At 36.0% G+C, this 12,040-nt stretch overlaps 1 protein-coding gene across 7 annotated transcripts in view; it reads left to right on the top strand.

The window, feature by feature from the left end:
* The window catches only part of LOC144967059 (synaptotagmin-1), a 139,662-nt gene that overhangs the window by 39,081 nt on the left and 88,541 nt on the right, over nucleotides 1–12,040 (top strand). Inside the window, exon 1 of one of the 7 annotated variants that reach the window (XM_078903859.1) lies at nucleotides 11,538–11,744. The exons of 4 other annotated variants lie outside the window; for them this stretch is intronic. The gene's annotated coding sequence lies outside the window, so the exon portion shown is untranslated. Of the gene's footprint in view, nucleotides 1–11,537; nucleotides 11,745–12,040 lie in introns of those variants that run through there. 2 more of the 7 variants (XM_078903860.1, XM_078903854.1) reach the window with 2 other exon arrangements.

The raw sequence follows: 12,040 nt of genomic DNA, 5'->3' as shown, positions 1-12,040 counted from the left end.
CGAGGATATTTGGTTTTTAGAAAAACTTAAACTTTTAAAAAATTTGACATTTTCTAGCTATGGTCATTTTGACATTGTACACAAATGTATTGATTAAGTTCATTCCATCAAAACGCCAGATTGACTTTGTGGGTCACAAAGGATGAGAGAGCCAATCAAGATTTAGATAGATGATCCAGTATCGTGACAATCAGATTAACGATAGATTCTCTTTTAAACGAAAAGGAAGTTCACTCGGAAAGAATGACGGGAAAAATCTGAGAACATGACACGAAATATGAGTGGATGGATACACGAAGGTCGATGCATTGAAATAATAACGACAAAGTATGAAGAGAAGAGAGATATGTCAGAAGATGAAGGAGTATAAAAACTTTGCCTTTTTTTGGGAATAAAAAATAATAATTGAGCTTTGTATAGCGAAATATCCACTAAATGTGCTCAAAGTGCTTTACAAGGGGTCCCTGGTCAACAGCAACATTTAGCATGTAGGACAGGACATGACGCCTGTTAGGCGATATTACAATTTGTCGGACAAAGACAACGCTGTGAACGGCCAGGTACTCATTTTACACTTGAGTACTGTGAGAGAATGTGAGTAAAGAGCCTTCTCCAAGGCTCGAACCCAGGACCTTCCGATCCGAAAGCGAGTGTCATACCACTAGACCACAAAGCCGCACCTAAGACCTGACTGACACACCTACTCTTTGTCACGCTGTGAGGCGCTCTGCTATCAATGGCAGACATCTACCACTACAAAGAGTTGTTTCAAACGTTATGTTTATCTAGAGTTCGTCCTTACGCGTGGACATTTGGGGTCAGAATGAGGCCAATAGTACAAAAGTTGAGCGAAACAGTAATTAAGCTATTGTTTCACGTCCTAACTCACACGCACACACACACACACACGCACATACACACACATACAGACAAAGCCTGAACTGTGGCGTGGTCTTTGCGTCGTACCCGAAAGGTACTGAGTTCGACTACCCGCTGTGCTGTGTAGCCTTGAGTACGTCACCTGCCCAGCTCTGGCTCACTTTGCAGTGCTGTACTGCGGCTGACGCCTTTTTTCTTTAATCTGAGAGTTTTGCCCAGATGGGGTTCATTATATCGATCTCTATGTGAAGGACGAGTTTTCTGGCCAATTTTTTAAACACGTGACTTCCAGAGTACGACAGTTAATGGTTAATGGGGTGAAAGTTCAAACATGTCAAAAGAAGGGGGTAGGTGTACTTACTGGACGTGTGAAGTTCCAATCTAAAGAGGCCGCCATCTGATTAATAATTAATGAAGGACTCGATGTACCAAATTCTCTCCCTTGAATGGAATTTACAGAAAATGAGTTTATCTGTTTTCCCTTTCTTATACTTTAGTCATCTTCTTAACCCTCTCCTTACCAACTATATGAAAATCGTCACATCCGTTACGATACAACCAACATTTTTCTTATTCATATTTCTGTTGTACATCATAAAATTTAAAGAAAATGAATAATGTGTTGTAGAGCATGTTTTGCTAAAGAAATTATGTATCGCAAGGACTTACAGCTATTATGCATGAGTGATAAAAAACAGATTTTTGTGTTAGTTGGGTGTGAAGTTTTGGGGAGAAAATCCTGAAAATGGCTGGTAAGGAGAGAGTTAACGAGACACACACGCTTAGTTTAGTTGCATTACAAAAACAAACAAACAAAACAAACAAAACTTGAGCATTTATATCGCGCAATATCCACTTAACGTGCTCAAAGCACTTTACAAGGGGTCCCTAACGAACAACAACACTTAACATGACGCCTGTTAAGCGTTATTACATTTTTTTTTCGTACAGAGACAATGCTGTAAACAGCCAGGTACTCATTTTACACCTGAGTACTGTGAGAGAATTTTAGTAAAGAGCCTTTTTTTTTCCAAGGACTCAACTATGCGTCACTCAGAGCGGGACTCGAACCCAGGGACTTCAGAACCGAAGGCGAGTTTCATCCATTAGGCCGCATAGCCACACACACACTTACACACACACAAACACACAGTGACACGCACAGACATACATACATCTCGTTTTCACTATAGATAGTATGCGTTTGGCTAAGAAGCTCATAACATTGCCATCCGGAAGTATAACGGACCAACACACACAATTATGTGTAACCTTAAACGTTTATAGTCTGGTTAATACATTTTAGTGAGTATTACTCATAAACGCGGATGGCACAAAACAATAACATAGACCTGAGTGACGTCAACTTCGTTCTATCTATATCAGCTAATTCTTTTCATATTTTTAAGGTCACGACCAACAATTTTTTTACTTTCGCTTTTGTCAAAATGTGACCCACCGTATCAAAGCGTTATTATGTCGGGATCCACTCGGTAAGGGGAATTTAAATTCATAGCTACAAATATCCAACTTGGGTTTCATTTCTGTACGTCATCGTGGAGTATAAAGACTATTTCTTGCATTGCAAAAACTTTTAAGCTCCAATTTCTCATGATTTTATCTCTAAATTCACTTTTTGGGGTCTGAATCCTCCCGACATAATACCGTTTGGAGACGGAGGGTCACAAATACACTAATTTCCCGTTATCGTTGCCTCAAAACGTTCCCCGGTTTTGAATCCAGCAAAATTATCTCATTAATTTCTTATTCTAGCATGTGTCATTAACTACCAGGGATCAATTCACAGCCTTGAATTATTTACGTATCGCGCAGCGGGCGGGAGTGGTTTATCCCAGAAAATCATTAGAGCCGAGTTTTTTGTCCGTTCCATTAAAGGAATCATCCTTTTAATAATAATAATAATAATAATAATAATAATAATAATAATAATAATAATAATAATAATAATAATAATAATAATATATATAATAATAATAATAATAATAATAATAATAATAATAATAATAATAATAATAATAATATAATAATAATAATAATAATAATAATAATAATAATAATAATAATAATATAATTAATAATAATAATAATAATATTAATAATAATAATAATAATAATAATAATAATAATAATAATAATAATAATAATAATAATAATAATAATAATAATAATAATAATAATAATAATAATAATAACAATAATATACTTTATTCATCCAAAAATTGGAAATTCGTTTACAGACGTGGCATGCATAAAAATGTATAAACACAAATTTGAGAATCTATGGCGACAATGTATACATACATACATACATACATACATACATACATACATACATACATACATACATACATACATACATACATACATACATACATACATACATACATACATACATACATACATACATACATACATACATACATACATACATACATACATACATACATACATACATACATACATACATACATACATGAATGCACAAACATATAAAAATATACAACCAAGAACGAACAGCAACACTTTATATATTAATTTGATATTATATTTAAAAGATAGTATTTAATTTAAATCACGGTTCGGCGTTAAAAATTCGAACACCGTTTTCTCCACGACCTTACAATCCCCATGACGGATGTAGAATTAGGTCAAACGCAAAAAGGAAAATGTAGACTCGGATTATAGGGAATGAGAATAGCGGAAGAGTAGCGTCCCTTGATTGGACGTCACCTTACAGAGAGAACGTCAAAATGGTTTTGCGCATGCGTCTCTCTCGTCCTCGCTTTCGGTGAAGTGTCTCATGCCGCACAACCAACATGGCGTTCTCTCTCTAATAACTTTTCCGCTCGTGACTTCCAATCAAGGGACGCCACTCTTCCATAATCTCATTCCCTATTTATTTGTTTCGATTGAACCGAGTTTTTAAAATTTTTAAAACAATAATAACAAGAATATAAATCAATTTTTCTTGCATCTTAAATTGTTGTCTTAGTACAAGGATTATTTCTAAACACTTATCAAGAAAATACCACGCGTTTGATCGGTTTGACGGCCTTACATACAATCTCATGATGAATATGAATTAGGTGAAACGCAAAACAGAATTGTGCACTAAAATAATTAATTATTATCGATTTAATCGAGTCTGACATTAAAATAAAAACAATAACAAACACAAATCGATTTTGTTGTCATTGAAATTATTGTCGTAATAATATGCAGTTGGTATTGGGATCTTAACCTTTACACTCTCATGTCAATCCCATTAAGAATGTACATTGGATCAAATGCAATACAAAAATAGTGTGTAGTACTCACATTATTGATTGGTATCGATTTAATCGAGTCTTTTTTAAAAAGCAATAATAAACACGAATCGATTTTTCTAGCATCTGAAATGATTGTCGTAAATACAGTTGATGCGAAGATTATATATGATTATTATGAACAAACAACAACAGTCAACTCATGTAACACACAGTCCTGACGATGGCTAATTGGCCTGAAACATTAATGTAGACTGTCTCAAACATTGTGGTAAATATTAAAAATATAATTCGCTCCATTGCTACATGTCGAGCACTATCCGTACCATATTTGTATCAAACACGATTCTCTCTCTCTCTCTCTCTCTCTCTCTCTCTCTCTCTCTCTCTCTCTCTCTATATATATATATATATATATATATATATATATATATATATATATATATATTCATGTATGAAGTTCATACAGCATTTTTGGTAGATAAGAGCTCGTAAGCGAGGGATCGCAATCAATCTAGGAGAAGATTACTCCAAAATTAAACCAAATGTAGGATGGACAGTCAATATCACGTGGTTTGATTGATCATGGCAAGAGTAAGCTCAAATATGAAACGTAACGAAATATTATCTATACCACATGTGTTGCTAATTTCCTCTTTGGAAATCTTTTGCGTTGAAAGTATGAAGACTGGTATCTTACCTGCCATCGTATACTAGAGTTTGATGTTACCAGCACAAAATAACTGGGGAGAGCAATCGGCCTAGGAGAAAGACACTCCAAAATAAAACCAAGAGTGGACATGACTCTTTAGCCCTGGACAGCTGCCAGCAACAAGCCTAGGAGAGAATCCCCAAAACAAATCGGGCTGTATGGTATGGACACGTGTCTAAACAAATAGGATGGATACCTCATCATCAAGTGTGGGCAATGGCTGAAATTATAACAACTCGATTACTTTTACACGTCACTCCTCAAAAATAGTGTGATGTCAAAATACTGGTTCCAATGTCATTGGAAGTGTGAAACCAGTCGTCCAGAGGACCTGGATACATAAAGTGTGCAACTGATCTCTTGATTTCAGCGTCATGGCATCTATACCATTTTGGTATGACGCTAGTCCATCGCAAAGAACTTTACGCCAGGTCTAAGAGATCCAGCTACCCATTCATCGCTGGGTGGGGGGTGGTCAGGAACAAAATCTCGACTGCGCTCAGGATCGATCTTGGTCCCTTCTGCGTGTGAAGCGAGTGCTCTACCAAGTGACTTATCGGGACCCCTACAACAATGTCAAAACAAGTCCCATCATTGTGTTTGGCTGTCAGACCTGTTAATATATAAAACCTAGGACACCATGAATCATTTTCTGATTTTATCATGAGCAAAAAACCCTCTTTTAAAACTTATATATAAATAATGTTTAAACCATCATTAGATTTTTAAACCATTGTACATAAATCCTTGATAGGATCAAAGATTTGTAGAAAATTAATCTCCGTCGTATTTTACAACATCATTGCCTATTATTTCCTCCATATCACGTGACTGTTTGATTGTCAAGATCAAGTCCAATCCTCCAATTACTGAATAATCTCCCTTTGTTTCATGCTCGAATTAGTACGGCAATTATCAGCAAATAAAACTGCTCATTATGAATGTGATTAAGGTATATTAACGTCATTACGGCAAACCGTTGTAATCAATTATTATAGGAATAACCTTTGTGGAAAAAGACGTCACGAATAATTAAAGTAATAAATGGATATTGTATCGTTTTTATTTGCCCATGAAATGTATTTTCTTTCTTATTGTATACTTGACTATCTGTAATTCTTGCACAAAGGATGGTGACCTGCACATAAACCCAGTTTTCCGAGTTTTCGTAACTTGCCATGTACCCTGTATATACATCCATCCATCCATCCATCCATCCATCCATCCATCCATCCATACATCCATCCATACATATATACATACATATACATACATGCATGCATACATACGAAGTGTGCTATAAATTAATTTATCGAGCACAGTCTATACTATAGGACATCGATACACACACAAACACACACACACACACACATATATATATATATATATATATATATATATATATAATATATTATATGTATATATATAATATATATATATAATATATATATAGATATATATTATATGTATATTATATATATATATATATATATATATATATATATATATATATATATATATATATATATAATGTGAGTGCCTCTGTGTATCTAGGAATAGATGTATGTGCTTCTTTCCAATACGTCATTTTGTATAATATAATATATAAATGTTCCAAAAGCTCATTTGGTAGAACACTCACAAACAATGTGAACACTATTTTTAATTGGCTCTGAGAAATTAAAACTAAACACTGTGATATCAAATAGATGTAAATAGATAAGAAGAAGATAAGAAAGATATTTAGATAGAAAGATAAACAGATACAGATAGATGTTTAGATAAATAGATAGAAATGTATCTAGTATGTAGAAAATAGATAGAAAGACAGAGAATGGAGCTCTTTAAAAAATTATCGCCCTATTTTGATGTTACTCGTATTATAATATAACACATTTAGAACTGGCCTTGTGTTACTTATACTTACATTCAACAAATCATTTACCAAAATAATGAGCGTAGCGAGCCTTCAAATACAGGGTGGATATGGTGGTTAAACAGTAGTCAAATTATTGTGTAGGGCTGCCAGATTACAAAGGTTAAATTGTTGCAATTCAGATTGCTGCCATGTGCTGTGTGTACCGCGAAGTGCAGTTATAATGTGTTCAACAAGTATTATCGTTTGAAAACAAAAGGTTAACCCATATTATTAGGTTTAAAATGTAATACAATCGAGTCACCTCTGTAGTCGATGTGTAAAAGATTGTCTTGCTTGTGCTGTTAATAAGTGCAACGTTTTATAGATTTGCATATGGGTAGGGGTTCGGATATATTATGCTCATAGCCAGAAATTATTTTTGTTTATATGTTCCTTCAATAGTTAATAGGTTGTTGCTGGGTGCTAGCGAGATGTAAAGGAAATACTTTACTATATAGTCCGGCGTCCTGTTCAAACTGTAGTATGTGGCAGGCAGTTGTTACAATTCCATTCAAGCGATAGAATCCTATTGTTACTTGAAGCACAAATAGAAGGCGTTATCTGGATATAGATAGTTCGAAGATGACGTCACTCAGGTCTTTGTTATTGTTTTTTGCCATCCGCGTTTATGAGTAATGCTCACTGAACTGTATTAACCTGACTATAAACGTTCATGGATACTCACAGTATTGTGTGTTGGTCCGTTATACTTCCGGATGGCAATGTTATGAGCTTCTTTGCATGAAGTCAACAGGGTATTTGTTACCTTTTGGGTTTGACGCAAGGCTATCTTAGTAAAGCGCTCTAAGCACGCTTAGTGGATATTGCGCTATATAAAAGCTCATGTTTTTGAAAAATCTATTTGTTTGCGAACCAAATGCCCTAACAACTGATCTATCGGGGCCTTCCCACCTCGAAGTAATCTTGTCTAAACTTGACTCAACTACAGGAGACAAGTGAGTTTGTGGAATTGACCACCCGTTTTTTTTTATTATTTTTTTTTTTTTTTTGGTGCGGATAAGACATCTCACCACAGCTCCTGCTCTCATAATTCATAATGTTATAATGAACATATTATATTATTGAGATAATGGGATCCCAGATTTTTAACAAACAAGAAACTAATGGAAAATAAGACAATGCTGCGATTTAATTTCATTGGTTGGTTAAAAAGGTTTTTACTCACAAAAATGTGTACTTTCGAAGATCTGTACATATCTTACAGTTTTTTAAAAAGCTAGTGTCAATAGCAACAGGACATCTTTTGCCTCTGTCATTCGCAACCTACATATTTTCCTTCTGAATCAAAGCTCTCTCACTCTAAAAATAGCTGCTATATCTTGTCGACGCTATGATGTATCCTAGTAACTAATCTCAGACTAAGTTTGAAGTCCGGCCTCAGCAAATGATTCAAACTTGGCCAAACTTAGTCCAAAGGTGCCGTGATTTTAGTCTGATTTTACTCTTGGTCAGTTCACATGAAATCCGATTTTTTCAAGCCCTTTTACTATAGTCAGAGGCTAAATGCTAGTCCGCGTCATGAAAACGGGTCAGGTGGAGACAACTCTCACAGGAAATATGAATTGAGATTTGTGGCAACGAGAATCAATCAAGTTTTGGCACATCGATCTGACGAAAGCATCTTCACGGATTGCATTTTTTTTCTGACGAAAAGTTATGGGACATGAACGACGTGTACATGTTATACAGGTCTGACATTCGGACCCACTTATGGGCCTAGTTTAACATTGTTGTAATGGACAATATTTTGCGTCATTTGTTATTCCTCCCACCAAATCCAAGCATCAGTAACACACTTTATAGTCACCTGGAACAACTACAAAAGATTTCTAACTTCTACGTCATGGCACAAGACCGAAGGGCTAGAGCTCAGGTGGTCGCTGGTTCGGATAAGTAAGTAAGTAAGTTGCGTCATTTGTTGAGATTTCTATTTTTAACAATCCACATCTTCAATTAGATAATAATCACTTCGACGAACAACGGGGAAAACACCCAAACTAATCCAAAATAGAAATATAACAACATTACTAAAGTCGTCGAGCCTATGATTTTCATTTAATTATCAGACTTATGAATATGTAAACGGGTTTCATGGGGACCCTCTGCTCATCCGCCCTTCCCTTCACGATTGTTTTTCTGAGCTATTTTTAGATATCGATTTCTGTCAGCAAATATTACATCACAGCAAGATGGAGCAATTCTGACGGATAATATAATTGGCTTCCAAAAATGGCATAATTTTATATCGCTTGGATTATTTATCGACGTGCCCATTTGTTTCAGGTCTGATAGCTGAAAGCAAATATGGGTTTCATTTAATTGAGCTTTATATAGGGCAATATCCACTAAATGTGCTCAAAGCGGTTTACAAGGGGTCCCTGTTCAACAGCAACATGTAGGACGGGACATGACGCCTGTTAGGCGATATTACAATTTTTCGGACAAAGACAGCGCTGTTTAACGGCCAGGTATTCATTTTACACCTGAGTACGGTGAGAGAATGTGAGAAAAGAGCCTTTTCCAAGGACTCAACTATGCGCCGAGCGCGAGGCTCGAACCCATAACCTTCCGATCCGAAAGCGAGTGTCATACCACTAGACCACATAGCCACACGTAACATTGTTGGAATGGACAATATTTTGCATTGGTTTGGAAAAAATAAATAAGTAAACATTGATGTATATATTTATGTATTGAAATGTCACATATAATTTGGCTATTAAAATGTCCATTTCTAAATCAAATGTTGCTACTATTTTTAAAAAAGACAGTAAATGTCTCTAACAAAAAGTTAAGTTAAATGTTCGTTTCTTGTTATGATTCGACATTTGATAACTCAAATTGTTATGGGTTAATTGTTGAAAGAGAAATTGCTGTCAAATCAACGCAAAATATTGTCTATTACATTGTTAAATCAAGCTTATCTATAATCATCTTATAAGACCTGCTAATATGTCGACGTAGGTTTGGTTTAATTCAGGTCTTTGTAGGAGAGCAAAATAAATGTGAAATAATATTAAAATACCCGTGCGTTTTGGTCCATCTTCCTCCTCGTTTCCAAGCAGTGAACACAAAGGGATAATTAACCCTCTTCTTACCACCTATTGTAAAATCGTCACATTTGTTACGATGCAACCGTCACATTTCTCTTCCAGATTTCATTTTTGTTTTTGCTATAGCTATAAAAAAAACTTGACATTCTGTAATAGAACTCAAATTGTCGAACAATATTATGTATAGAATGTATAATTGTTGCTTTTTCTGTTTGAGTAAGAAATGTCTGTTTTTGTGTTGAGAGGGTGTGAAGTTTTGGGGAAAATTCTGAAAATGGCTTGAAAGGGGAGGGTTAACCAGAACCTGTTGTACTCTTAAAAGATACTTAAAAACTTGGCCAGAAAACTCGTCCTTCAAATATTGATCGATTTAGATTACCCTCATTTTGGGAGAAAAAAAACTCTTAAAACTGTGACGTCGTCCAATTTCTGAGAGTTTTATTTTTCCAAGATGAGGGTCATTTAATCGGTCGACATTTGAATTTGAAGGACGAGTTTTCTGGTCAAATTTTAAATACGTGTCTTTCTAGAAGAGTACGGCAGTTTACTGGTTAAGGGTCCTGACAAAAGGGTGACAACCAACTGTTGCTGACGATTCAGTCCTTTAGAAATCACCATCGTACATAGCGAGAAAATGCGGGTGAATGAGATTAAAATGTTTTTCAAGACTTTTACTTGTTCACGTGCACAACAACGTGAGTGGTTTTGTTTGTTTTGGAGATAGGCTAAAAAATTTTTGCCAAACATGTAAAAAATTAAATAAAAAATAAAATTCCCTTTATTCATCCCCATGGCGGAAATTTGTTTTTATGGTCTATTCCAAGAGAAGACTGGGATTACCCAGGCGTCCGCCGCAGAGCAGCGCCGCAAAGTGATCTAGGACGAGGTGACTTGCTCAAGACCACACAGCGCGACGGCGGGTGATCGAACTCGGTACCTTTCGGGTATGACGCAAAGAAAAGACCGTATCACTGAGCCACGCTGTCCCATCGTACACTCACATTTAAACTCACGAATGTGAACAACTGATAAGGAATGGTTCATAGACGAAAAACCTACAAACAAACAAACAAACAAACAAATAAAAAAAAATAACCAATCAATCAACTGGGGATTCGAGTCCCGTTTCAAGAACAAGAAAATTTGTGCCAATGGCTCTTGTTGTTGTTGTGTTTACATTATTTCATCACTTCCATACCCATACAGATCGATACTGCTTTTACCACTATATCGAACCCCCCCCCCCCCCCTCAACTAATGAATGGTTCATAGACGAAAAACCTACAAACAAACAAACAAACAAACAAATAAAAAAATAACCAATAAATCAACTGGGGATTTGAATTCCCGTTTCAAGAACAAGAAAATTTGTGCCAATGGCTCTTGTTGTTGTGTTTACATTATTTCATCACTTCCATACAGATCGATACTGCTTTTACCACTATATCGAAATCCCCCCCCCCCCCCCCCCCCCCCCCCCCCCCCCCCACACACACACACGAATCCATTATATCACTTCTATCCGGCCACGTCGCGCCTTGTTCGGAATCGATTTTACTCTTATCTAACTCCGACTATTTTCCCCACACCACATTCAACAGTCTCCCTATCCCACCCCATCCCCCTCCCTCACTCCCTCCCCTCATTCCCGGACCCATACACAAAATGCAGTGCAATATTATTGTGCTGGGTACTGCCGGGATATAAAGATAAATACTCGCTTCGGCTATTCATTTGGCTCTTGTTGTGTTTAGGATCCGGCTGGGGTTTTTTTTCGATGGATAATAATGACAATAATAATCGTATTATGGGAATAACGCTGGCTTGTTTATTTTGCACTTGATTCTATTGGATTGTTGTCTTTCGGTATAAAGGTTAGTTTAAGGAGGCCTTCCGAAAGCTCCTACATCCCCAGTATTCTTGTTCTAGTAGGGGGTTTGGGAGGGGGAAAACTTTTTTTTTATAATGTTCTAGTCTTTTTTTTTGGGAGGGGGAGACTTTTTAATTAAAAAAAAAAGTCCCCCCCCCCCTCCCAAACTCCCAGCCAGAACATTATAAAAAACAAGAATACTGGGGATGTATGAGCTTTCAGAAGGCCTCCCTTAGTTTATATTGGTTGTTATGTTTGACTATGATTGTATTATAAAACTTAGCCTTTGACCTGTTGGTC

This window comes from Berghia stephanieae, chromosome 3 (genome assembly GCF_034508935.2).
Source record: "Berghia stephanieae isolate SIO BIC M18660-M18661 chromosome 3, UCSD_Bste_1.3, whole genome shotgun sequence".
NCBI classification, from domain to species: domain Eukaryota; kingdom Metazoa; phylum Mollusca; class Gastropoda; order Nudibranchia; family Aeolidiidae; genus Berghia; species Berghia stephanieae.
Note: the sequence above shows the minus strand (reverse complement) of the source record. Positions and strands in the feature narration are given on the sequence as shown.